The 27,992-nt window shown below is 33.1% G+C and overlaps 1 protein-coding gene and 1 long non-coding RNA gene across 5 annotated transcripts in view; both read left to right on the top strand.

Moving 5' to 3' along the window:
• Positions 1 to 27,992, top strand: part of LOC105151283 (protein amalgam) — a 285,411-nt gene that overhangs the window by 95,587 nt on the left and 161,832 nt on the right. The window lies entirely within an intron of this gene.
• Positions 17 to 23,746, top strand: LOC147909814 (uncharacterized). The gene is made up of 2 exons (XR_015545217.1): positions 17 to 2,050; positions 2,155 to 23,746. It is a non-coding gene; the product is annotated as an uncharacterized LOC147909814 (long non-coding RNA).

The following is a 27,992-nucleotide window of genomic DNA, read 5'->3' as shown; positions in this document are numbered from 1 at the left end:
CGAGTAAATTTATCGAAACACAGTAATTCCGGATGGTTCGCATAGTTCAGTAAGAAGTATTTCTTCCTTCGGAATTGTTTGCAAATAGGAACGAACACCTCAGAGTCGGTTATTGTTTGTTCTTGGATACTCTAGGCTCCGTTTGTGAATTCGTTTGCATCGTCTCAACCTTGTTACCTGTTTGGAAATGTACGTCTGTAGGTTCATTAACACTTTGCGCAACGCGGGTGATAATGAAGTGTGTCCTGATGGAACAATTATCTCTGTGTGTAAATGGAATGTTTGCCCATTTCGTCGTGACAATTTATTGTTATTTCACGCACGCTCAATATCCGTACATCTTCCCCGTATGCATATGTTTATTTATATAAAAACCTACGACGCAATACGAAAGGTTCAAAGAGAATAATTAGGGGTTAATTCATTCCTCCATTATTCCAATTGCCAAAATTTCATTTCTCAGTTGATCTACGCCAATTACATTATCTGACTTTTGTCAAACTGCACGGTTTCTGGAATATTGTACATTGGGTACCAAAGGGATTCGATTTATACGTAAATGTTCGCATAATTATGGGTGTTTATTCGGTTTAGCATATGTAGCGGCGCGATATCAATATGTACATTAAATCCATTAAAGTTACGTAATGAACAATTGAGGTTTAATGTTTATTTTGCACTGCATATTTACGTATTGCATTATGGGGCGTATAATACGATCGCGTTCATCGCGCATTGGATGCGGGTTATATACATTATTAATATTATTCCTTCAATCGCGCGCGATCATCCACGCGTTTTGTAGCGTTTGAGCAAAACTGTTAACACGCCAATCAATCATTAATCTACCATTCTCTAATCACAATAAAATGTTTACCATTTCATCAACTGGTATAAGTTAATGTTTTCGATATTAATGCAAAGCAATGAGTTACACTGATTCTTTGAATTAGAGTTATTAAGTAGCTGTGTGTAATATTTTTTGTGTAAGCATAATACATATGATCGATTTTGTATCCATTTTGAATCAATATTATTCCTTATTTATTTTGTATAAAATTTTAAATAATGAAAGATGTTTTATTTCAAATAAAATTATAATTATATTTTTAGAAACTCTAAGAATTTAATCAAAGATGATTAATACGAGATCGTTATTCTGATTGATGCAAACTTCGCAAGTATAATAAAAAACGATAAAATTTTTTGATATTTTCAGAATATACACTTGCAATCTCAGATTGCAACAAGATAGCAGATAACAATGTTATCAGGAAGTTTTATCATTTTGAAATGGAATGACGTCCCCTTACTTTAACGCATCATTGAGCATCTTCGACTATCTTAACAAGAAAGACGGTCGTTAAAGTCGTCGTTATTCGCTTCTGAAATTCTCAAGAGTGCACGCACCATATTGTGTGTTTGTTCATCCGTAAAGTATACTTACACATATACAAGATAGATATAAAGGTAAAAATCTAGATATTTTTTTTGAAAAATAATTTAAAATTATTCTTTGGTATTTAATTTTGTGACAATAATTTTGTGACGTTCTTTTTCTTTAATTTAGCTTGCAATATTTGAAATATATTTAAAAGAGAAAGAACTTGCACCCAGGAAAAATATTTTTGTTTTGAGAACATTAAAAGCAACTAAATTATATTTTAAATATTTTTTTTTAACAGACAGCTTTGTATGTAAGAAGATTTCGGAAATAGAAAATATCTCAGTAATTGAAGTGAAATATATTTACAGAAGTACAAGTATATGTATAAACGCGTATATGTATTCGATAATCGTCTTAGTAGCGAAGGTTGTCTTTAATTGATCAGACCAAAGAGCCTGAGAGAACAGTAGAAGAAGCAAATATCGCGAAGCAAGGATCGCGAAGGTAGTCACCCCTGACTGCACGTTCTCAGCGGTGGTAAATGAACCGGTCAAGCGTAACTGGCCAAGTGGTTGCCAAGAGAGTATTGGACCGCCCGTCACTATGTCGATGATATACATGTCGCACAGCATACATATAGCTGACACAAACGTCTCGGAGTAGGTATGTTGCCATTACACCGGCGAGTGTGAATATCTGGGGCGAAGATCAAAGGATAAGTGCAAGTACCAAATTAAATAAGCTGGCGAATATATTTCTATTTACAGAGACTAACGGGACGACTTCAGACAGTCTTGCATATTGTATATTTAGTACATTATATTTGGCTACTGCCGTGTACATTTTGAAACATTTCTAAAAATCACGCCACGTAAATTTAAAACACAATGCTGGATATATACGTAAAATATGTATATACGTATTTCAAACTTATATTTAATTATCGTCTGTAAAAATAATAAATAGCAGTGTCTAAAAAATAGATTTTTCGTTATTTAGGTATGTAAAATATATAGTATATCAAGCCTGGACCGAGTTACACACACACACACACACACACACACACACACACACACAACACGCACATTTTAAGAGTGCACAATAAGAATCAATCTCTCACGAAAAACATGACTACTGTTATCAAAAGTCGCATTAATATATTTTTTTATTATAAGAATTAGTATGTTTGTGTGATAACCGTAAGATTGACATATCTTAACACAACAAAATGTATTGATGGGTGAAAATTATTATTTTCGGTTGTGGCAACCATAGCGTATTTTTCCTTAATATAATATACCTATATTTTATATATGTGTGTTGTACATCTTAAACTAATTAATTTAATAATCTAAAATAATGTTCGATATTGAATATTTATTGTTCAATTAACAATTAGCTCGGAAAGAAAAGTTGGTAGGAACAGGTTCTCACTACAGCAAAGCTTGTAGGTGGAACAATCGGCTTGATTGTAAAATGGATCGGAAGTGATCCGTTTAATCGAGCCCTTCCCATCGCATGTACCATCTGAAATAGTTCGAATGGCTTAGGCTTAATTGTGTATCTGCACACTGCCAAAGTGATACGTACTATTGAAGGAATTCCGATACATGCTACAAGGGTTAACATTTGATTGCGCGTATCGGCTTTGCATTTTCATTAAGCATAATGGATTGTAGAGATACGATAGGCTCTGTCACTCTAATCGGTTCTCCTCTTTTTTCCGCGACATTATACTTTCTATAGGAGAAACGACCGCATGAAATGCTTTAATACTCTTCTTTGATGCGATATTGGAGGATTGGCGCAAATTCATTTTAATCGTCAAAAATACGGCCGCTCAAGCTAACGTTTCATCCACTTAGCGACGGTATTAAATGATAAATCAGCGACGGGTATAGGCGAGCATCGTAAACCGATCCGCTTTCCATTTAACAATTTGCACGTTTTACGCGATACCGTATCTCGCTTCTCAAAATCAATAAAGTAGGAATGAGTCACGGCGGATATGTGCAAAATTCAACGGAATAAACTGTTTGCTATTTGCAGAGTGCTTCGGTGATGCATTGTTTATCTCTCTATAAAATATAACGGATGTAGTTATACCATTTTTATATTTGCATTTTTATGTTTAAATCAACAAATGTCATACAAGAAACATTTCAAGAGAAAGATCAAGACTATCACAATAACATTGAATTTTCTATTAGATTTTTGCATTATATTCTTGTTACATAAAAAAATTTGATTTTGATTTCACAATGAAAACTACATTAATATAGTTCAAATTATGTATATATATCTCAAGTATAATAATTGCTGTTATTGGAACAAAAACTTTCAAAAATTAGCATTAGCTTTGTGTCGTAACTAATGGATTTTTGCTAACATATTTTGACACTACCAAATGTAATACAAAATTTATCCGGACATGTAGCAATTAAAAATTTGTTCTATTGTCTCGTGATACATATAATCACTTATATATCGTGCTCTGTTCAAAAAGTGCACACTGTATAATCCACTCTTTTTCTCGACCATCCCCTTTTTAATTCATCGCGGACGATTTCGAGCGTCGCTCGAAAATAAAAGTACATCGTACAATATGCGAGCCGCCCGAAGGTATTTCCAGGTGACACCCTTTCACATCGCGTCGGTAACTCCGATAATTGATTTAGCGGTGGATCAGGAACGTAACACATATAACTGCTCCGCGCGACGGCGTTGGCGGGGAGGAGGGTTCCGTTTAAACTTAGTTTAATTAAACCGTGGATTTATTGGGCACTTGATACGCGCACACGAAGACGGCTATACTAGCGGGTGACAAGGGGGTACGTCGGTGTGTACCAGAGTTGATACGGGAGGCTAAAGCGAGATAAAGTAGTGAGGCGAAGCCTGATGGGTGAAAGGGTGAGTCGAGGAGAGAGAGAGAGAGGAGGGGAGAGAGAGAGAGAGAGAGAGAGAGAGAGAGTGGGGGGAAGTACATGTGTCTACGAGCATCCTGTCGCCGCTGTGTGAGTGTATATGTCATGCAGACGGGACAAAATCTTCCAAATGGCCCCAGGAGAAATATTGCGGGACATCAATTGAGATAATGGCGTGATCTAAGAAGATTCGTGAAGAAATCGGTTTCGTGCCCCTAGCATCTACAGCATCCGCGGCACTTAGAGACGATATTTCCCACCTCGAAAATGTCACGGAATCGGCCGCGGTGCATATTCAGCGGAATCGCACTTTAATGAAGGGCGCCGACTGCTCTTGGGACGTGAAATGTACACTGCCAAGAGGTGAGCTCGCGGTTAATTGGGAAGAGAGACGAAATGAGACAAGAAGTACTTAGACTATGCGGTTCTTGACTTATCTCGCGATGATTGCTCGGTTATTTTCGATAATTTTCTTGCCTTAAAATATATTGCTTCTAAGAGATATCTATCAATTTCTATTCATTTTGTATAAGAGACATATTCATTTTTTTAGAGACAGCTTAGATTTTTTTATTAGAATTTAATTTAATGCACACTATTATTAAAGCTGTTGTATATTGATATAATCTGAGTGTAAAAGTAAAAGGCAAATATTTTCAATAATAAAATACATATTTTTTATTTATTTTTACTTAATAGCACAATAAAATATATTGAGGATTTTATGTTTAATCCATTTTTATAATTATAAACACATATTTTTGCGTCAATTTGTACGACGGCTTTAATATGCACCAGTGCGTCCAATTAAATTCGCTATTAGAGAATATTAATGGCGTTGCGTTGCAAAAATATACATTATTTTTCTATAATATTTTCAAAATGTAAAAAAATATCTACAACTACATATTTTTATACATGTTTCTTTTTATGTACATCTTCTTCTCAATTTGTAAGTGCAAAGTGTTTATTCAGATAGCAAAATATCTTCAATTACGATTTTAATAGCACAGATTTGATAAAATGTCGAAAACACTATACATATATATCGCTCTAAATCGACGTTCTTGGAACGTTGTGCATTTCGAGATTCAAGCTTAGTACAGAAACCACTAATATACGCATTTAAGGAGCTGAAATGCATACGTAATTAGATTGCATCCCGTTGAAACGTATCCAATTGCAGGCAACTCATTACACGAAGTAGAATTACAAACACTAGTTTCCACTTATTTAAATGCATTTTACTTTGCAGATTAAATTAGCGTATTCTACATATTTACATTATGTAATAAAGAATAATATCAATTAACGCTATTTAGTGTTCCACAGTTTCACAAAAGTAATGTCTATAATTCTTTTTAAAAAATCACATTTATGTAACTTTATACTGAATACAAATGTTACTTTAAAGTAATAGGATTAATTAGAAATTTTAAGAATTACTTTGACATAACAGATAATTAATGGAGTAGATTTAAAGTGATTAATTATGCTTTGCCTTATCATGTTCTTTTTAGCAAGAAACTTTTAATTAATTCTTTATCGTATAAACAAAATAATCTTCAATATTTAATAACAATATCAAATTTATCATGTTTAAATATTTACATTAATTTTATTTTTATCTATTTCTTAATATTACAATGATCATAAATTGTACATAATATTAATAATCTAAATACATATAATTCTCTGATGTTTTAATGATTTTTAAGTTTGGTTTGCAACTACTTGTTTCTCTCTCTCTCTCTCTCTCTCTCTCTCTCTCTCTCTCTCTCTCTCTGTCTCTCTCTCTCTCTTTCTCTCTTTGTTTTCATCTTCAGATATCTTTTCCCCTTGATGAAGAGAATTTTGACCCTTTAAGCACTTCTTCAAGGATTATTATCTTCCACGGAAAATCTTTTTAAAAGTAGTTCCTCGTAATCTACGGAATTTGACGGACATTTAGGGACGTCTACTGACTTTTAATTTACCATATTCTCGTTTACAGAATTAGCACGCTTAATGCTCTGTCGAGAAATATGCAAATGGGGCGACAAGCCATCGTTTTTCTTATCACGGGATATATTGACATAATTGCAACAAAGCAGCCATGGAACGATAATACCTACATGACAAAAGACTAAGTAGGGCTTTTATCATTTTGCATCCTTGAGCGAACGATGACTTGCATTTTCTTTGTCAACTCATGTCGTGTAAAGACCGCATACAGTTTAACGCACTGGAAATTTTTATCGACTCGGATTTTTGAAGCGGAATAACGATACACGTATAAATTCGCATTCAAAATTATCATCATATAAAATGCATTACAATAAAATTACAAGAATTTGCGAAAATGTTTTTGCAGCTATTAGTAAATGTTTTGATAATAATGACAAAGAAAGGAAATCAAATTTAATTTGATATTTCGCATGTATGCGTGTACTTCAATTCTTTTTGAAAAAAAAAAACAAATTAAAATACTCTTTGGAATTGTAACGAAAAGGGGAAAAAATGTAATCGTCAGCGCAGATACGAAACCCATCCTTCTAATCCTTGGCAAGGTGGAGTGTTTGTGAACGAAAGCGTCTCTAGGATTTCCTCCAGAAACGTCTTTCGATTACGAAGCTCTGTCCTAGAGTTTGCTCAGTGAACGAAGGGTCCTGTCCATTACTCGATCGAACCACACCCACTGTTACGCTGGTGATTCCCAATATCCCCGACAAAGTGTCAGCTAAATGAGAAGTAGAAACCACATCGCTATTCAATACAAAAAATACAAATGATATTATTGTACAAAAGAATACGTTTAAAAAATTCGGAATTAATATCATGAAAGAAAAAGAATGTATTTTTAATAGAATTTGAAAGTAAAAAATTCGGATGAAAGAAAGAAAATTAATCGCATTTATTCGATTTTTATTATAATTAACGAATATAAGCTGAAGAGGCTAATTTTGTGTAAAGATTTTTATTAAATTGCAGTTACTTGCTTTGTTATATGTGTATATGAATGTACACAAAGTCAACAACAATGGCTAGCAAGAACAAGTGGGCCAGATTCTTTGTCTTCGACTCAACGGAAGAACAACAGCTCGCGGGGAACGATTGCTTTCAATTACCTTTATCTGTATTTACTGTGACCGACGAAAGGCAGGCCGGGTATAATTGGCACTCGTTCCTCGGGGATTGTCCCTCGGATAGACGCGCGGATAGAATTAGCCTGCTTCTGTGACTGCTTCTAAGTCTTCGTCTGTCGTGAAATTTGCTGTGACCGTTACTTCAGATTCAGCAAATTGGACATATCGGAGAAGTTTAAAGTTATCTTGTTTTCTTTGCAAGCAAACGCAAAAAGACGAACAATAGCTTTGTTAACATTAATTGGCAACATTTTGAACAGTAATTTTTATATATCCTTAGCTTTCGTTTCTTAATATAATTTTAGGTAGATAAATACTTGCATATATTTGTAAAAATTATCTATGTATTATATTGTAAATATTACTTTCTTAATTTAAAAGAAGAATATTATTACTGTAGTAATTTGTAAAAAAATGTAATGTAAAAATAGTATAAGCTCAAAATGCTTAAATAAATATACAGGTTTGGATAAAATTATCGAAAGAAAATAAAACAGTGTGAAATGCTCGTAGCTACGCGTTATTCACATGTTATTGAAAACTATATTAATGAATGACGATCAATCATCTGTCACATCCTTTCAACTGAGGCAACCACACCAGCATTGCTGACACATCAGGTTCATTATTCACTGACACATTATTCACACACGATCTATCATATTTTCTCAAAATAAAGCGACGTACAGTAAAGTAAAATACAGGGAAAAAGCATAATCTCCTTGCAATCGATAAACAATTCGAGTCAATTTGAAGATGTAACCGCGAACGAGTATCTGATTCACTCGAGCACATCAGAGTAGATTTGCGCAAACAAAACATCAAACGGGTCAGTCAAGAGAACATTTCCAAAGCCAATTCCAAGAGCGGTCATTAACTACGACGGACACGAACATCGCTCGCTAGTATTCGACATGAACGAAACACACGAAGTAAACGGCGTTATTGAAAGACGATGCGAGTCGAGATAATGCCTGCCTGTTTCACTAAAAGGACAATGGCACTTAGGGAATTATCCTCCTTAATTAACCTTATTTACGCTCACAACGTTCAAATGCGGAGTGAAACTACAGAATAATCTTCACAGCTTTCCTGCGTCACTTTGTTTACCCAGAGATGCCAAAAGCTCCCATTCGATTAATTCTATACCTCTCGATAATTTTGATATTTGAAAAAATATGATTTTTGTAAAATAAATACATAATTGAAAAATTTGTGTAAATTTAACACATTTTACATGTCCCAAACGGTCCACTCAAATTTTTGTGTTAATTCAATAAAAGACGAATGTGAGAAAGTAACATAAATATTATGTAAAAAAATTAATACAAACTATGGAAATATTTATCCTGTTAAATTAACACGTATTTTATTCATATATTTTAGAATTTACATTTTAAAATACATTATTTTTAAGTTATTTATTCACTTACTCATAAATTGTGTTGCTTTGATACTAAGAAATATTGAATATCAATTTAATACAAAATATTTAGATAATATAAAATATTTAGATAACATAATCACATTATGTTAAATTAATATATGAAAGGACAATGCCACATGTTAAAAATTCAACACAAAATTTTAATTTTTTTTAAGGACTTGAGTGGACAGTTTTCAATACAAATATAAAATGTTTTTACTATGTATAAAATTACCCTCTCTCTCTCTCTCTCTCTCTCTCTCTCTCTCTCTCTCTCTCTCTCTCTCTTTGAGACATTTATTTTTATATTTATGTAATATGAAAGTTAAATAAATTTTGTTTGTTAAGATTGAATGCCAACCTATTTTCATATTAAATTTTTATATATATAATCGAAGGTAATTAATCTTTTGCTAGAAAGAGATATCTATATCCTTTTTTAATTTTTATAATATAAAAAACTTATTTTATATATAAGTTATAGTTGTGTGTGTATAAAACTCCATTCATATGAATTATAACTTGGAAATTTCGGAAGTTAGGTCTAATATCAGACCCATTTACGTCCTGAACGTCATTACACCCAATAATCCTTATCTTAAACTTTCTGGCCCTATCGCATTCTCCGTACCTTAAGAACCATCTCTTAAAACTTTAGAAAGAAGTCGTTTTCACTCGGTAGCACTTCGATTGGAGCTCTACGGCACGAAATAATTCCTTTTCAGCGTTTTATCGTTCACGCGTCACTAAAATTTCGCCGAGATTTATCTTGTAGGTTGATTCTCTCAAGGCATGGCGCGACTTTCGATCTCACCTCTTTCTCTTTCCTTTTTTATTAATTATTTCGTGCCGCGCCGTTGTTATCCTGGACGAAGGCTCGATCCGTCGCAATGTAATCTATTAAGTCGAGTGCAACGAGCTGCACTCTTTCCAATATTGGACGAGAGCTGCAGCTGGATAGAAAAAGGCTGGGCTGAGAATGGCGGATCGAAGGGGAGAAATGGAGGACGACGAAGAATGCAAAAGAGAGCAAAGCGTCGATGACGGTCGATGGTAAAAATGCCTCCTAGCTTTTATCAGCCAGGTGCAGGCATAATTTAAGTGGGGGATTATTAAACGTGAGGTTGTGCGCAAAAAGATCCCGCGGGAGATTATTAAAAGTGAAACGTCATTAACGAAAATAGAGGTCTCGGATTTAGGTGCAAATTTAATGTTTGCAATGTCTTCACAGTAATAGAATTCCCTCTTAAAGTTAAAAACGTTATTGAACGGATTATAACAAAGAATTAATCACATGCTTGTTCAATTGGTGCTCTACTCAATCATTTACTATCTTATCGCATCTATGTAAGTTTCTTATTATTATAATAATATAACAAAATTTTTTATTTGCAAATTTAAAAAGTTTATTGTATATCATTGTTGTATATCAGAGTATGATTTTTAACACGAGAAAATCCACGATAAAAATGTTGAATCATATTAAACAGATAAATTTTATTTGAGACATATTTTGAAAAAACTTTTTTTTCTTGTTTCTGATATCACAAAAATCTTTAAAAAAGATTTACTTTAGCAGCTCTCTATATGAAATATATTTTTATTTAAAAAATTTTTAAGAGGTACGTATTGAAGGGTATTTAAGGAATTGACTTGTATCTATACAATTGACTTTGTATATATAGGTTATAATAATAAATTTTATCTATATTTCCTTATTTTTTTCGTGTGTCACATGCAGAACATTTGTGTCTAGTTGGATGTAATCGAGCGTATTTGAAAGCACATCGAACGCTCAGACCGTAACGGCGTAATATTGATTCGCAAAAAACGCAGTTGCAAATTTATAAATTGTTACACATCATACCGTGCGCAAAGCGCTATCTCGCACATTTTAAAATTCGCTCACCTATCGAGGATCTGACAAATATTTTTATTCGTAACGCACAATTCACGCATACCATGAACGGCGTAATGGAGTTCTCACAATTCATCGAGAAATCATCAATGTGCGCGCTCGTAAAATGACCGAAAACTTTCCCTTTGCAACTGACGTTGCGAAACCAGTGAAACTCCGAAATTGTTGACAAATGAAAGCGGAGTAATATGCGGATAGTTCTATGCAGTGTTTGCGTATTTGGGGCAAAATCTGGATTTCATAATTAAAAGATTCCAACAATAACTTGTATGTATTACATACAAGTATTTAAATTAAAACAAATTTCTACGTTATAAATTCAATAACAATTTTTATAAATATTTATATAAATGTTCATAAAATAAAAATGTTCTGTGTTTTTAAATATGTTATACACGTTTCACAAATTACTATTTAATTATATTTGAAATTTCTTTTTTTATCTCTGTCAAATTTAATTCTTTCTTAATCTTGTGTACATCAATCATAAAAAACAAAATAAAGGAGATACGCGAACCATCTGCCACTCAAAATTTGCTCGCTATGCCAAGATAGTCAGTTCTTAAAAGGGTGAGATTCACTGTTCCTAGAACGCAGATAAGAAAAATAAGATTTACGTTTGATCTCTGTTCGAGTTTTCTCATTACCATTTCTCCTAAACAGCTTCGTAAACTTGCGCGGTTTCCCTTCCGGGTGCCTCTAATGTACTGTAGCTCGTGTGGAGAGACAGAGAGATGTATCGTTAAGCCGGAAACGCGGGAATGCCGACCATTGTTGTTGGGCACGTTTGTGCAAAACGTTATGCGATACCGGCTGACGAAGTAAGAAGAGGTGGTATCAACGGCACCCGGCCTAATAGTGCCCGCTATCTGTGTCCTTTGTTGTCCGTCTTAGTCTAATGATGCGGCATTATCTGGCATCCCCGGAACGCATTCAGATACAAGAATTTACTCTTGATGGAAATTCGATATGGGAACGAAACGGAAAATCCCGGTTAATGCACATGAATCCGATATTTATAAACCACCGCGCAATTTTCTTATGGACAGTATCTACAGTCTGGATATTTGCCGATGCATATTCGACTATCTCGTCCACGTTTTATAAAATCAACGAAGGACGTTTAGAATACACCTCCAATGCATTTCCATTTCGTTATTTTTATTGTCTTATACGTATATTGCGCTCCCATTTCTTTTAGGAGAGGATTAAAGAAAACAGTGCACTTAACGTTACATTTCTTATTATTTGTATTGAAGTTAAAATTACATTTTTCGCTTGAAACAATTTTTTTATATAAACGAGAACGTTTTGGCGATCCGGGAAAGAACATTGTTGAAATGTGACAATATGAATTTGTGTTTTTAAACTAACACGTGTTAGCTGCTTTTTTTTGTTATCTGTTGTGATCCATCATTCTTTATCCGACAAGTTTAAAAATCACTATTATAATACAAGTATTAAAAGAGCAAAATTGGACAGTTATAAATTCCGTCTATGAAAAAAATCAGAATTACTATCATAGAATAACTTATCAGAACGAATTCAATTCGATTACCAGCGTAAAAACAAACATTTAATAAAAGCATTCGGACATACATAGGCTTTGTAATAACATGAACATACTCCGCCTCTATTTTGTATGACATTGCCCTCACTACCTTCCCTTTAATTACTGCAATCTCGTTACAGTTTACATAACGTGTTGGTATTATCTGTTATTACACGAGATATTTGTTAATGATTCCATGCAATTTCAGAGTGATATTACATTAGATGTAATATTAACATAAATGTAAACTCTACTATTTTAAAATATATCTATTTCATAGTTGTTAAAAAAAATTCCCTACAATTTTTATAGCTTTAAAAATTTCGTGAATCTGACTGTGCCATTATCGAATGCGTTAAGAGATATTTATGGGATATTCAGAATGGTTTATGTCCCAGAGTAAAGAGCAATATTTGGTTTCCAGTCTTCGGCCTGCTTTGCACGGAAAATAATAATTTATGTCTCGGTAATTTACGAGCAGCACGGTACTCTACAGATTTTCCAGATTAACGGTGGCTCGTCCGGCTATAAATAAAACCTTAAGCACAGGTTTTCCTGCTTCCCTTTTTCCGTTGTAAGGCACCACCGAGAGTCTGTGTAATCATCCATTGTGGACATTCGTAGGAGAGAAAAGAGTACAGCATTCAAAAACAAAACGGATTCGTCGTCTCGAGATTTCTAATTGCACCCGCTTATGAAATACTCAGGCGTTGTAAACATTTGCCGTGAATCGCGCGACGTAGTCTCAAGAGCAAAGCTTAATGCGCGATGGCGTCTGCAACTACTAAAATCGTGCGCTTGTAATTTACGAAACAATTCTCGTCCGCGTATTTCAACATCTTTTGAACTCCCACGGTTTATTTCGTAATACAAAATGTCGATGTCTTTTTCAACGTATTCTATTTCGAATTTTATCTCTATAAAAAAAGAACGATTTTGCTAAAGTATTAAAAAATTTAGCTAGATACAGATCTGAAAATAATTATATTAGACCATCAAAATAATTACTTACAATCACGTACAATGTTTAAGCATTCATGACAAAAAGTTTTAACATTCTAATGCTCTACATAATTATTTTTTATTCAAACAAAATTATTTTTAAATCTAGTATTTAACTAAATTTTTAGAGATTTTAACCGAACTATTCTTTCTATTCTTTCTACACCTTTTTATCGACGGTTTGATTTCTTGAAGCGTTCTTTCGTAAGTCACGCGAGATTACAATACTAATATTATATATTGTAATAAGATTATAAAAAAAAAACAAATAATATTTTTCAACCTAATATGCAACTGTGATTGACCATATCCGCATGTATCGCAGACCTCTTTCTAATTTCAATCTCTGTTTAACAAGTCGCATTAATCACCGCGCATGACTCAATCGGCCGGACATAGTGACAAGTTAAGATACGATTTATGTACTATGGCCCACATATTAGATCCAGTGAATTAAACATTAACGTATTACATTCATCTACGACACCTGCTTGCGGCATGAAAGACATTAACGTCGGCTAGGATCGTTTCCTCTTAATCGCGTGTCGCGCCTGCAGCCCGAATCATGTCTGCCGAATATTTCGCAAGTGCCTCACGTGACACGAACTAAGACACAACCATCGAATTAAAATCTAATTTACTAGAGGATTTTATGGATTAAGTTGACAGGCCTGTCGGGGAACTACCGGTTTATCTTCCAAAGAAAATTGCAGGGAATTTTAGTTTCTGTAAAACTCTGATATAATGTATACTTATTAACTTCGATTTTTAAAATAAGAATCATGATGAGGGTCACGTAACGGCGTACGCATTGTGCAAGAAATGGTGCATAAAACTACTTTCCACTTCCATCAATCATTAACGTACGTAGCACGCTAAAAAATTATACATAAAACATCTTGTTTTACCCTGTTCTGAATAAAAAATTACTGAATTCGCTGGAGGTTGCAGATCTCTTACTACAATGTTAAAATTTTTCCATTGCCTTTTTAATGGATTTAGTACGATAGCTTGTATTGAAAAATGTTTTTTTCTAATGTCATGCAATTTTGTGTAATTCGTACGCCAACACGGTTGTAACATGGCGATGGGAATAAATATTTAGACAAAACATCATATATAAACGTCTCGGTGGAGGTAGAGGTAGGCTTTCAAACGGCCAACTTTCATTTCTGACTGTGGCTTGCACTTCCGGAAGTCGTCGCTTAAAATACTAACGTCGTTGCCAAGCGTTTCGCGCGGCCCATTAGTCGGCAGTAAATTAATAAGTAGTTAGTTTGTCGTACGGCTTCATCTAAGTTGGAGTGCTTGCGACTCGACGGCGAAACGGAAAGAGGAAAGTCAACGGTCGCGCAGGATAGCTTTCGTATTTCTATACAGACGAGTGGTCTACGAACCAATCAACGTTCGAAAGTCATTGGAATGCTGTATTCATTAATTGGACCAATCTGAAGATCTTCTCCACTTCGCGATTTTATTGGAGTCTGAATTTTTGTAAAAGTAAAGACGTAAGAACCTCGGCAAAACCGTGGAAAACTTTCACGACGTTACGGGAATTTCTGTAAGTTTGATTGCTGGAGCGCCAGCTGACTACGTACACGTGATTTCTGAAAATTGTTTCCTTTAATTGGGTATTACAACTTAAATAATTTCACGAAAAGTAAGAAACTTAAAAAAAGTTGCTATTGTAGCGATTGAAAATAAGATATTTAAAGACGTTACTATATATTTAAAGACGTTACTATATATTATGCTCTGTTATTTCGTCTACAAAGATTTTGTTACTAAATTTAGAATTCAATGCAATACATATAGAGAAATTTAAAGCGATGTTTTTCGCAAAAAGTTCTTCAAATTTTTAAAATGTTTCTTGGCATTATTACTAAGATAAATTAACGATCAATTAAATTTGAAATATTAATATTTCGATTTTGATTTGCGATTGTTTTTCAAGTCTGAATTGACACGCAGTTTATAGAATTAAAAACTTTGTATAAAAATATTTGTAAAAATTTGTATATGAACATTATTAAGATCTGCTTCGAAAATAGGATCCTTTCTCTTATAAAAATTTAATTTATAATGTTGATATGTACATGCACAGAATGCAGCTTACTTTTCTTGCTATCATATTTTCCTTAATGTAATAATCCGTTATTTTTGTCTTCTATCTACGGATAAATGCAAGCGGTAAACGTTTCAGCAAGTAATCCATTTTCAGCGAAGTTTTCCCATTTAAGTCGAGATAGAAATAATGAGAGCTTTATAAGCAAATATATTTGGATTAAGTTTCTTTAAGTTTCATTGTCCATGGAGAAAGAATACTATGTGTACATTTTTCGAATCTTTTAATATTATTTTCATATTACGTATTAAAGTTACTATTTCTACGTGATATGCCGTCTATTTCCAAGCGAACGACATACTATTGCCAGGAAGGCGAAATAAATCAGCCATTCTCGGGGCAATGTGAAATATTGGTTTAGACGACGTGCGCGATCTATGGTTTGTAAATATTAATCCGCGCTACTAGTGTCACATCAAATATTCGCTTGCCAGGAAAAATGGCCAAATAGATCGTTGCATTATATATTCTTCCAGCATTACATATTTCTCCTTTATTGTTGAATTAAGTATGCATTAATTTTTAATCTTTAGATATAGGTTTTTCTGTAATCTTTTAACGTAGTTTGAAGAAATATTTATCGTACAAATTAAATCAATTTCCGCGAATACAGTTCATTTAATTCGATATATTTTTAATGTATTTTCTTGATACAAATAATATATATTTTTTACTTAATCATGTAAAGATGATATTGTTCCCTTATTTCGAAAAAACAACACAACTAAAAGAATTAAATCTTCCCAGAAAAGAGAAAAAAATCATTTCCTAAAAAATTTTTGATAACTATAATGTTGGTAAAAAAATATATTCTTAATATAATCAAACGTAATTTTTGTTTCACAATCCTTAAAAAACTCATTCTGAGTTGCGACAATTTTGATAATTTTTTTTAACTATCCTTTTTAATTGTGATAATTATGACAATTTTTTATGAAGTTAAGTTAGTTTACTTCTAGTGATTAATAGGGTAATATTTATTTATTCGATTACTTAATAAGAACCGTACTTTGTTAATAATAATTCGTCCAGTTACCTCCATTATCAATAATTGCCTGGCATCCCGATGCGAAAAATAATTTATATATACTTATATTGTAATAATAAGTCTAAAATCACGTTTTTTTTATTATGTCACTTCTGAAGTAAGAAAGCAATGTACCTAGTTATTTGTATACGTACATCAATATTCATAATTTATATTCGATATAAGAGGGATAGAAGATTTTAAAACCAAACTCATACATAGAGTTTTGAAAAAGGATTCAAAGAATTTATTTTTTTCCAAAACTTTGCTGGTCTTTTAACTGCTAATTGCTAAAAGTATACCATGTCTATTGTATATAAAATATTAATCTTATAAATTACATATAAAATATTTAAATGAATTGAATCATGAGAATCATTGGATTAAATCTTTCTTATCTTACAAGATAACGGATTCAAGAGCCACAGAGTAAATCAATATGTATGTACATTGTCCATACATATGGATTTATTTGACGTCAACTTGCACCTCTTGCCTGGAAAGAAGTCCTTCACTCGAGTGGAATTCTCCCGCAGAAGAAAGCGAGAAATAATCTTTCAGACGTCTTTTGTATGCGCTTATCGTAATGGAAAAATTAAACATCTCTTGCCTTATCACAGTATATACTTATGTACAGTTTGCCGCAGAAGAAAAGAGAAGCGAATGAGGCAGGAGCATCCACTGACCCGTTCCCAATCGCTGCCACATTTATCGCCATTCGTCGATTCGTGCGTGAACTTTTCCGTCGATAGTAGGAAGCATTCTTTCGTCCCGATACCAATACTTCCCGTGTATCGGCGTTACGCTTCACCGACACGACATATCGGTGAAAATAGAAGAAGCACCGAGGCTCGGGAGATGCGACTGAAAATTCGAAGTTCTCGCGTATTTGATTCGGTTCGTCGGAGTACCAGCTGCGGTTTTATACAAAGACGTAGTCCTTGAGGGGACAAACAATCGGAACAAGTTGCCAATCTCCAATGTTGAGAACGTCGAGTACAAGAGCTTCGATATTGACCGTTCGATATACCGTTCTGTTTTTCAATTATACAAGTGAATGAACATTTTTATTGTTCTACCTTGGTACGAGTATCTTGCTAACATTGGTGACCTTTTATCAGGATATTTTGAAAACCGTGTACATGCCCAAGAAAAGTATTGTTATTATTATTCGTTACTGCGTCTTAATCGATCTCGAAAGAAACTGATTTTTTTTCCTTTCACTAAACTCATAGCTGGAGCACAGACTTCTGCATAACGCATAATGCAAAAGTATAATGGGCTTTTCTACAATAAGGATAGGAGCACAGATTCTTGGATAATGCATAACGCATAAGGCATAATAAAATCAATCAATCAATCAAAGTCTTTTATTTTATAGAAAAAAAGGAAATGAAGGATTTTTATAAGTTCATTTCCTTATGCATTATGTGTTGTACGTTATATAAGACTCTGTACTCTCGCTCTTAAGATACTATCTAATTATACTATACTACCTCTTTAAGCTGTAAGAAACTAACCAATTATAATTGATTATTCTTCTCACATTCGTAATTGGTCAATTTTTTACGACTTAAAACTTAAAGTTTAGGTAACGGCTTATTGTAGCAAGCCAATAAGAGAATTGACCAATCAGAATCTTTTCTTTTCACGAAAGAACTCTAATTGGTTGATTTTCTTATACATTATGCATCTATACCTTCATACTGTAGGATGCATTAATTGCTCGTAAACTTAGTGGTTTTTTTAAAACCACTTTCTAGAGCCGTTGTAACATAATAAAGTGCATATCCATCATCCTCCTACCCATTCCGCCTTTCTCAATCTTCCACGATCCCCCACATTACTTCCCTGTCTGCTTCTATCCGTGTCGCTGCATCGACGTTGCTTCTTCCGTCGCGACGGCAAAAGGAAGAGAGACCATTGCGACCGAGGGAAATCGCTCGGGCGGTAGAGCGGGAGGGGGAAGGGAAAAAGCACACCCAACGCAATCTCACACGCTGGAGAAGCGATACTCTCGCGTTAGACTTCCCAGGAAATCTCCTCCGGGAATCTTCGCCGCGGGACACCTGCGCGCGCGGAAATCTCCTCCTCTGAGATCCAGGGAAAACTGGGAACATCGCGGTTGTCTATGTGCGTAGATATATATATATGTGTGTGTGTGTGTGTGTGTGTGTGTGTGTGTGTGTGTGTGTGTGTGTGTGTGTGTGTGTGTGTACATATTGTACGTGCGAACGCGCGTTCGTTGTGTGCATGTGCGGAACGCCAGGGATACGGGGAATACTACTTCGACGTTGGTTTAGCGAAGGAAGTGAGAGAGATTCCGGGGATCGATTGATCGCCCGCTCGATCGTTGGGGTGGATCAGCATGGGAAAGCGTCACGGGCGAAAATGCGAACCATATTCGATATCCGCGGTACGTTTATCGCGGCACTTTTATCGTACGCGCGAGAGCCGAGACGTGTTATTGACAAGCGTGTACATTTGTTATCGAGATTGATTAAATTTGGAACGGGGGTGCCTTAATCGAGACACTAGAAAGGGCGATCGGACAAATCGTAGAGGATAGAAGGGGGGAGGGGGGAGAGATTTTACCGTGGTTTTATCGGTTATTTATGGACAGCTGCTCTTGTGACCAACATAATTTACCGAACAAATGACATTCTTGAGAGTTTGTCTCTTCATTAAAAATAACAACTAAAGAGTACGGTGAAATCACATTAGTGTAAAATGTATATCATATTATCCGATGTTTATTATGCTTGGAATATTTCCCTTTAGGCGTACTACATAATATATAATGATATTGCTGTAATTAAAGACTGTAAATTATCTTTATTATAACATAAATTAGTATTATATGCACAATGTACATGTAATTTTGCTTAACTGGGTTTTCGCGAACTTTCCGAATCATTGTATTTTATTACTTGTTATTACATTAAATGGAAATTATAGTAGCATATATATTATTCTCTCTGTCCATCCGTGCACACTTAACTAATTAATTGTAGTAGTTGGTGTATACGCTCAAACAGTTAACAATAACTGCGGCATATACAACACAATGTAATTTTATAACAAGTAAATTATTCTCGCGCTTTATTCGTAGTCGTAGCATAATTTTAAATGCAAACAGATGTGGATTCAACTTTGTGGAAGAGATATGCTAAATATATACATTACCGGACATTACCAGACTTTAATTCGATGTTCGATCTTGAAAGTTGAATGTCGAAAGGATAAATATATTCAACCGAAGACAATAAGTTTGTACGCATGAAATTCTGAATATTGGAGACGTTATTTCAGACGCTGTCTGGATACGTTCCAACATCCTCGAAACTCAAACTCTGTCTCTAAGCTGTCGTGGAATTCGTTTGCGTTTTGGAATTCGTATATGAATTTAATTAATTCGACTATTATCTTCTCGTTTCTTGATCCTCGCTTCCTATTAACATTAATAATTGCATAAATAATTTCCACTAAGTATAGGAATTCCACACAAAAATTAATTACGAAAGTGATTTATTAAACGGAATAGTTGAGAAAATTAAAACTTACTGTTGGCCATATTTAAATAGTTAACTTTAAAATGTTTATCAAAATGTAATTAAAAGTATCAAGATATTATACATTACGGAATAAAATTGAAAATTTATTTTCAACAAACTTTATACAATTTTCAGTAAATTAAAATTTTTCTCGTATTTTTTGCAGATTTTTGTTTTCCTCATTTCTCGACAGATCTGAAAAAAATATTTTGGCTTGTTTTAGGAATGAAAAAATATTGAGAAATTGCAATTTCTATATGTGATATAAAATATCTACTTTTCAAGTAAAATCGTTATACAACAATAATGAAATGCAATATAAACATATATTTTTTATATTTTATTATTTTATTTTAATATTTATTAATAAACTTGATATATTTTCTATAAAGTAATCAAATTTATTAATATTTTTAAACGTATATACACATTTAATATTAATAACTTATGTCAGCTTCAATAATAAGTTAGAAACAGAACCGACATTATGAATAAATCAATTAGAAGAAAAGCCAGACGGTCAAAATTATGTAGATGTTGGAATAATAATTCTTTACATAATTTATTTTAAAAATAAATTACATTTAGAATTATTTTAGCTTCTTTGTATAAATACATATTTTTAACGAAGCAGAAATTTTTTGAGAAAAAATATTGATATTTTTTTCTATTTATACGAAGTTATCTTTATACATTAAAAGAAAAATAGTAGTAATACTTCGAAACTAATATGCATTTCAATTGATCAAGATATTCGAAAGGAACATTTTTGCATTTATTTGTTTGGATGTCGTACTTTTGGGTTGAAGAAATAAAAAAAGTATTTTTGGAAGTATCTTATCCTTTCCTCGACACATCGTGAAAATGAGAAAAAGCTGAATCGCCATAAATTGCTTTTTTTCAAAGAGGATCCGAAAAGAATAGTAGATATTCGAAAGTTTTCCGATAGCTTCATACGTTTGCATTTGGCATCCAATTGTCGTAAGTTCACGCCTCCTTAACCTTTAACTTCGGCCATACTGGTCTGTTCGCGTTTCAATGAAATCATTATCCGTGTGGTATCAAAAATTCGCGGACTGAACATTTTCTATCATTAAAGTTTCGTACAATTTTCTTTCTCATTAAAATCAGATTCGCGGTAATGAGGGTTCATGGTAGTTGCTGTTACTTAGTCTCGCGATATTCTCTCATAAACAGAAACTGTTTTTCAGTCTGCAAAACGCTGCTGCTGTTGCGTTTATTACCTCGTCGAAAATGCAGATTACTTCTTGCTACGAAATCTGATTATTTATTCTTTTTTGCTTTTCGCGATAACAGTTCTGCAAACTATTTTAAAGCTTCATTATACGCTCGGAGAACAGTCGAGTTTATTGCGACCAATTTAAATGTAAAATTCTCATTTCGATTTCTGTTACTTTGTAGCACAATTGTTATGTATTTCCATTAGTAATAGCCTTTTCACGAGTTTGTGGATAAAAAGTAAAAAAAAATACTTATTATTTATGTAAATCTCATTATCGTATACATTCTGAATCCAGCTGTAACATGAGATAAATATAATTTAGGAAAAAATGAAGAATAGAGTTTATATAATATCCTATGCTTCGATACTTGACTATCCCTATTGTATAAGAAGTAACTATGTAGTAAGTTTAGCATGGCAGATTGTTTCGCCGGAAATATAACTTTCACGGGCAACATTTTATCTTGCGAGACACGAATGGTTTCGAAGTTTGCAAATTGATTCAACAATGGGATATATGTTGCGCACCGGTTTCGTTTCCGTCGTATGGATCTATAAAGAAAACCGTAGTCTTCCCAGAGGGAGGAACCGAGAATGGAATGCCAAGAGAAGGAATGCATCAGCGTACAAAATATTTTGTACACGTATCACGAAACGTAAGGTCAGCCCTAAACCACTTGCAATTTAAAGACGCCAATGAGGGCAACAGGGATTTTCGAAAAGAAGATAAAGCGAATAGGTGTCGCAGCACTATGGCTATACCCAGATTCAGCTTGCAGCTAAAGTACAAGATGCGCTTTATATTTGAAGTTTTCGAAAAAGTAAATTCGCAAGATGCATACAGAAAAGTCTACCAGCTAATTCTTTCTATGTATATATTACAAGAAACAGATGTAACAATGTATTATTTGTTTTTCCAAACAAATTACAAATTTGCACTTTTTACATACGTGTAAAAAAATTTCGATTATTACCATCAATTATTCAATAAATTGACAATAATTAGGTATTTTTAGAAAAAAAAATTTTAATGATTTTTATATTCATAGAGCATTTAATTAGTCAATTAATATCCTAAATAATTAAAATAATAGCAAGTCAGAAGAAAAATTGAGAAACCCTATTTTATTATAATGTTCCTAGTTACATTATAATTGTTCTCGTTATACGTGAGCGACATTACAAAATAAATGACAAATAATGAGAATTGATATAAAATAAAATTTTAATTTTTAAAAGTTTTTGAAAAGGTTTCGCCAATTCAAATTATTTTGTGCATAAAATGTACATTTTCTGATTAGTTATAAAATATCCAAAGCCTCTTGACATTTCAAATTATAATGTTGACATTTAACAGGTCAAAATTTGTAATTTTATGAGACAAACGTAGAGTATGAGGCCAACAAATCCCGGAAGGAAACCGAATTTCAAGAATCTAGTAAGGGTTGAAGATACTGAGTAGAGCAGCGAGGTAGATAGGTCGTCGGAGAAAGGGATAAATTCATTGAAGTGGATAACTGCATTGTGCCAGGAACACTGCAGGAACACATCCGATTATTGGGAAGACGAGATTTCGGCATTTCTTTACCGCCTGGCCGGCTGCCAGAGGATGTTGTTTCCTGTCGTCGGAGGCCGCTAGCTCGGAAGAATCGGTTCGGTTATTGAAATAATGCACTTTTATCGCTCCTTCAAGGCTTTCTCCTCGAGCTGTTGCCTCATTGAACCTGATGTCGGCAGGTACTACTACAAGGGACGGTTGAAGGTAGTATTTAAAATGTAGTTTTGGGAATTCCTTAATGTAACAATCCATGCACGGGAGAATTTTTTTTTAGAGTTTATCCTGAAAATATGATAGTCGTGAGACAGCATTGTATTTCGAAGAATTTTAATGTAAATCTTCCTCATTCATTAATAAAACTACAATAAAGTATAAAATAAGTTTGATTAATTTTACTGAAATGCATAGTAAAAATTTTTAAAATATTATATTGTACCACAACTATTAAATTTTAAAAGAAAATTCTCTCGTGTGATATTCACAAGATTCATTGTGGCCGCTGTTTATCTCATAAAATTACAAATTTTGTCTTGTTAAATGTTAACATTTTAATTTCTTTTATCAAGAGACTTTAGATATCTTATATAAAAATACTATTTAAAAAATGTAATATATATCAATTTTTTAATATTTTTGTATATAGAATTTTTATAGAAGGATAATATGATTTATTTATTCAATCTTTTTTTTTCTCATTGTAATAAGATACGACATATCTTCACACTAATAGTTCAGGTATACTTGATAACAACTAGTGTTTAAAAGGAATTTGAAGCTACTGTCTCTTAGTATTGAAATTCTTGCAAATGCTTGTGAGAAGTGAAGAAGGATCTATAAAGGAAGAAGATGAAGAAGAAGGATATGCAGTGGAAAAGCAAAACCTGAAGAGACAAAGTTGAGCGTACGTAATCCGTCCTCGAACTCGCTGAAGCTACATTGTGGTGTTCTTCGTCCTTCTGCTCGACCAGCTTTGAGACTATATACTTCGAAGATATTCTCTACTATAAAGTATGTTCTAGTGTTAGATGAATAGTTTAGACGAAGAGTAAATATAGTGGAAGATTGAACATACTTTACAAGTACTTGATCTTTCGCGTTGCCGACGTAGGAAAGAATAATATCTTTTATAATGCAACAATTTTTTAGATATATGCATCGAAGTATTGTCTACGTAAAGTATGATTAATAAAAATTAATGGAAATAATAAAAATACGTGCTTTGCATAAAATTTAAGAAATCTTTTTTAAAATATTTATGGTTAATTTTTTAATCCGGGAGTAATCACTTTATTAATTGTTTTACATAAACGATCATTTCGTATTAAATAATATCTACACAGTTGATTAGTGTAATATGTTCGTAAGGTATTTTTCTCCTCTTAAATTTTCTATATATTATTAATGTCTATATTTATTCACGTTATTACTTATTTACGTATTTATTTATGATATTATTTTTACATTTTCATAATTTCAAACTACTTACCAAAAAATTTCCTGTCGTTTTTCTCTAACAATAAAACAAATTAATTACATTCAACTTTACGTTTAGAATTTCTCTTGCTACTTTCACATCTTTGTTGTATTCCTCCTTTATGTTAAACGTTGTTTTCAATGCTTCAAAGTGCAGAGAGAGTTTCTATTCCTTGACATATTATACGTAGAAATGTTCAAAAGATACGTCTGCATCTCTGCAGCATGGATGTAATTTACGTGTAACAATAAGACCGGTATTCATAGTCGGGTCTTATATTTAAGACCGTCTTAAGTACAGTCTTAAAGATGTCATAAATCAATCATAGAGCCATATTAATATCTTGATACTTAAACTGTCTTGAAATTGTATATAAGAACGGACTATGAATACAGGCGCTAAGTTCACTATAAATGTACGATCTTGCAATTGCAATCTCTTGTTCTATCGTCTCGTTTACTTTCGACTTTCGTTCACTCTTTCTTTGTCTTTAAGCGACGCTGCGTCTCTTGAATGCAGAACGGATTAACGACCCTCAACTTTATCGTCTCGGATTTCGCAGTGTGCCCTCTTCCTTCGTATTTCTTATTGCTCGCGAAGGGTCGGACAAAAATCTCGTTTCCAGACTGCAGTTTCCGGCATCGTGCAATCCCCGCAGTCATCTCCTTCGTATATGTACATGCACACGTATACGCACCCTACGGGCTTTACATTCGAAAGAGAGGTGGCCACAGGGTGGAAGCGTTGCATTATTGGGTTGTGTAACGATTACTGCGCGATCGGTCGTGCGGACCCAGCGTGAAAATGTAGCTGGCGGAAATGATGAAGAGGCCGCGGAATTGCACGTCCATTTGATGGTGCGGCGCGTTCTAATTAATGATTAATTCCGAAATTCGTTGGATTGAATACTCGAAATTAGGTCGTTACCCGCGTTAGTCTTTGAGTTGCGCCAATGGTTTGTAAATTCTATAAAGCCTTGTGTCTATGATACTAAAAATCACTCCGAGATCTAGAATGAAAAAAGAATCGATCGGTCAATTGACCTAATTATTCAGATGTAATTTGTTAATTAATTCTTTTTCCATCCAAATTTCAGAATGATTTTTAGAATCGTGGACACAAGATTTAACAGAAATCTCACTTATCTGTGAATCGCGCTTTTGAATAGCATTGCTGCATTTTACAAGCTGTTGACTTTTGTGGTAGCAATTAAATAACATTTCATTTATTAAAAAATATTTAAAAGTTATTTATTTAAAAGTATTATTCATTTAAAAGAATAACGTTTGCTTATTACCAGAGGCATTGTGTTACAGATATTGCTACAATATAAATATTAATGTGCTGATATTATTTGTCGTTTTCCATTTTATCAAACAAATGATAGTACATTTTATGAAGAGCAGCGTGTTGGATAATAATTCAGAAATAAAAAAGAAAATATTATAGGAATCGGAATAGTTATTACATAAATCATTATTAACATAGTATATCATATGAATTATATGAATCATATAGACTTTGTATTTGATCAAATGAATTAATGAGAAATTGATGAGAAATCGCCGTGCGAAACGAATAATAATGGATGCGTCAATAATTATAAAATAATAAAGACAAAGTACAATGAAACAATTATCGACCGCAGTCTTTTGTTGCGAACGTTTGATATCGCGCAAGTTCTTGCAAGTGCCATGTGTTTTCTTTAAATTATGCACCCTTGCTTAAGAACTTTTTTAATTAGGATGTTTGGATTTGAGAGACGAGAATAAGGACAACGTGAATTTTTCACAGCTGGCGCGGTAAAGCGTCTCGCTTTATTGCGGATAATAATGTATTTCGTAAGTAACTGAAATGGCGGATGTTTGAAGTATTTTACTTCCTTCTTCGTTAACAACTTCCTCAGCGACGGCTTTTTCTTAAATTACGTTAAGCAGATTAAATGCCGTCATTCTTGTTAACATTACTGCCAAAGAAGCCACGGCTTTTTTTATTATATACATAGTTCTTTGTATTACTTCGAATTCTTGCGTAGTAAACCTCATTAATTGTTATACAAAATTGTTATCTAATTTTTATTTATGAAGCTATATTCTAATAATTTAAAAATATAAATAAAGCGCATTACATTTGTATTTTAATAATCTATCATCGTAATCTGCTAAAGATAAATAGAAATTTCAATTTTTACTAATATAGCAACGAATATATAAAAGTTATGCCAAGTCTGGGATCAGGTTGCACATTTCGATCGATTTTGTCTACCATCATCTCTACTCCTTTTGTTTCATAGCATTTAGACTACACGCGGAGACAGAACGATCGAATTTAGGGATGATATAAGCTGTAAATCGTGCAGGGACTATAGGAACTTTGAAAGGATGCCCCGAATATCCGAAAAGTATCCGATATCCAGTATTATCCGGCACTTTTTTATCATTTGACTGGATAGTCGGATGTCAGTATCCGAAAATATAACTGGTTGAAATGTTATATTATTAAATTGTTGATCTTTTATTATATAAATGTTCTATAAATAAGCATGCATACTTATAATTCTATAATCCTATATATTGTTGCAAAATTACAATCTTTTTCTCTACAGTTATCATCTGTATTGGTACAGTTCCTTTCCGCTTTCTTTTTTCTTTTTCTACTGAACTTTTTTTTAAAAGACATTGTCCCGGAATCCAGTCGGATATCCGGAAAATATTAGATATCTGATTCAAAAAATTGCCGAATATTCGATGTTACATTCTTTTTGGATATCTAATATCTGATATCCGGATATAATTTTACGGTGTATCCCTATTTGAAACATATTGCCCCGCATTCACTGTTTATAGATTTATTATTATTATTAATATTATTTGAATTAAAAAATCAAAAGTAACAATTCCAAATAGAACAGGTATGTTAACTAAGTGTACATAAAAACTTAATTTCAAAATAATTTCCATTGAATTAAAAAAATATTTTAAGTATTAAGTATTATTAAATATATGTAAAAATATGTATATAAATATATAACATGTTTAAATATATATTTATAAATATATTTTAAAGTGTTACTTTTTCAAACATTCAAATGATACTAATAATAATAATAAAACTCAGTAAACAATGAATGAGAGGATATGTTTCAAAGTTTTATAGTCCTACAGCCTGCCCTGTATGATTTACATTTTTAATATCGTTCCTGAACTCGATCGTTCTATTTCCGCGAACAGTCTAAATGCTATGAAACAAGAGAAGTAGAGATGACGATACGAAATCGAAATGTGCAATCCGGCTCCAGGCTTGAATTACATTAATTTTATCTGGAAGCACGGTAGCGTCTCGGCGCTAAGCAAGCGCAGTGTAATAACTATATTACAATCAATTTGAATATGTTAAAAGATTATTCTAAAAATTTGATCTAACTAACCTTAAATAAAATGAAAATTACGTACATACAATAAGAATATTTGTCAATACACAATCCGGAGAAAGAAATTTTAATATTAGATATATGTACACACACACACACACACACACACACACACACACACACAAAATACATACTCGAATTACACAAGGTGTTTGAAAAGTAATGATAAATCTTTTACATAAGGACAGAATGGATTAAACTGAAAAGAAAGGTCCTCTATCTTTATTTTACAATTTCCGCGATAGTT

The sequence above is a fragment of the Acromyrmex echinatior genome, chromosome 5 (assembly GCF_024713525.1).
Source record: "Acromyrmex echinatior isolate Ae372 chromosome 5, ASM2471352v2, whole genome shotgun sequence".
Lineage (NCBI taxonomy): Eukaryota > Metazoa > Arthropoda > Insecta > Hymenoptera > Formicidae > Acromyrmex > Acromyrmex echinatior.
The sequence above is the reverse complement of the archived record's forward strand: the minus strand, read 5'-3'. Positions and strand labels throughout refer to the sequence as shown.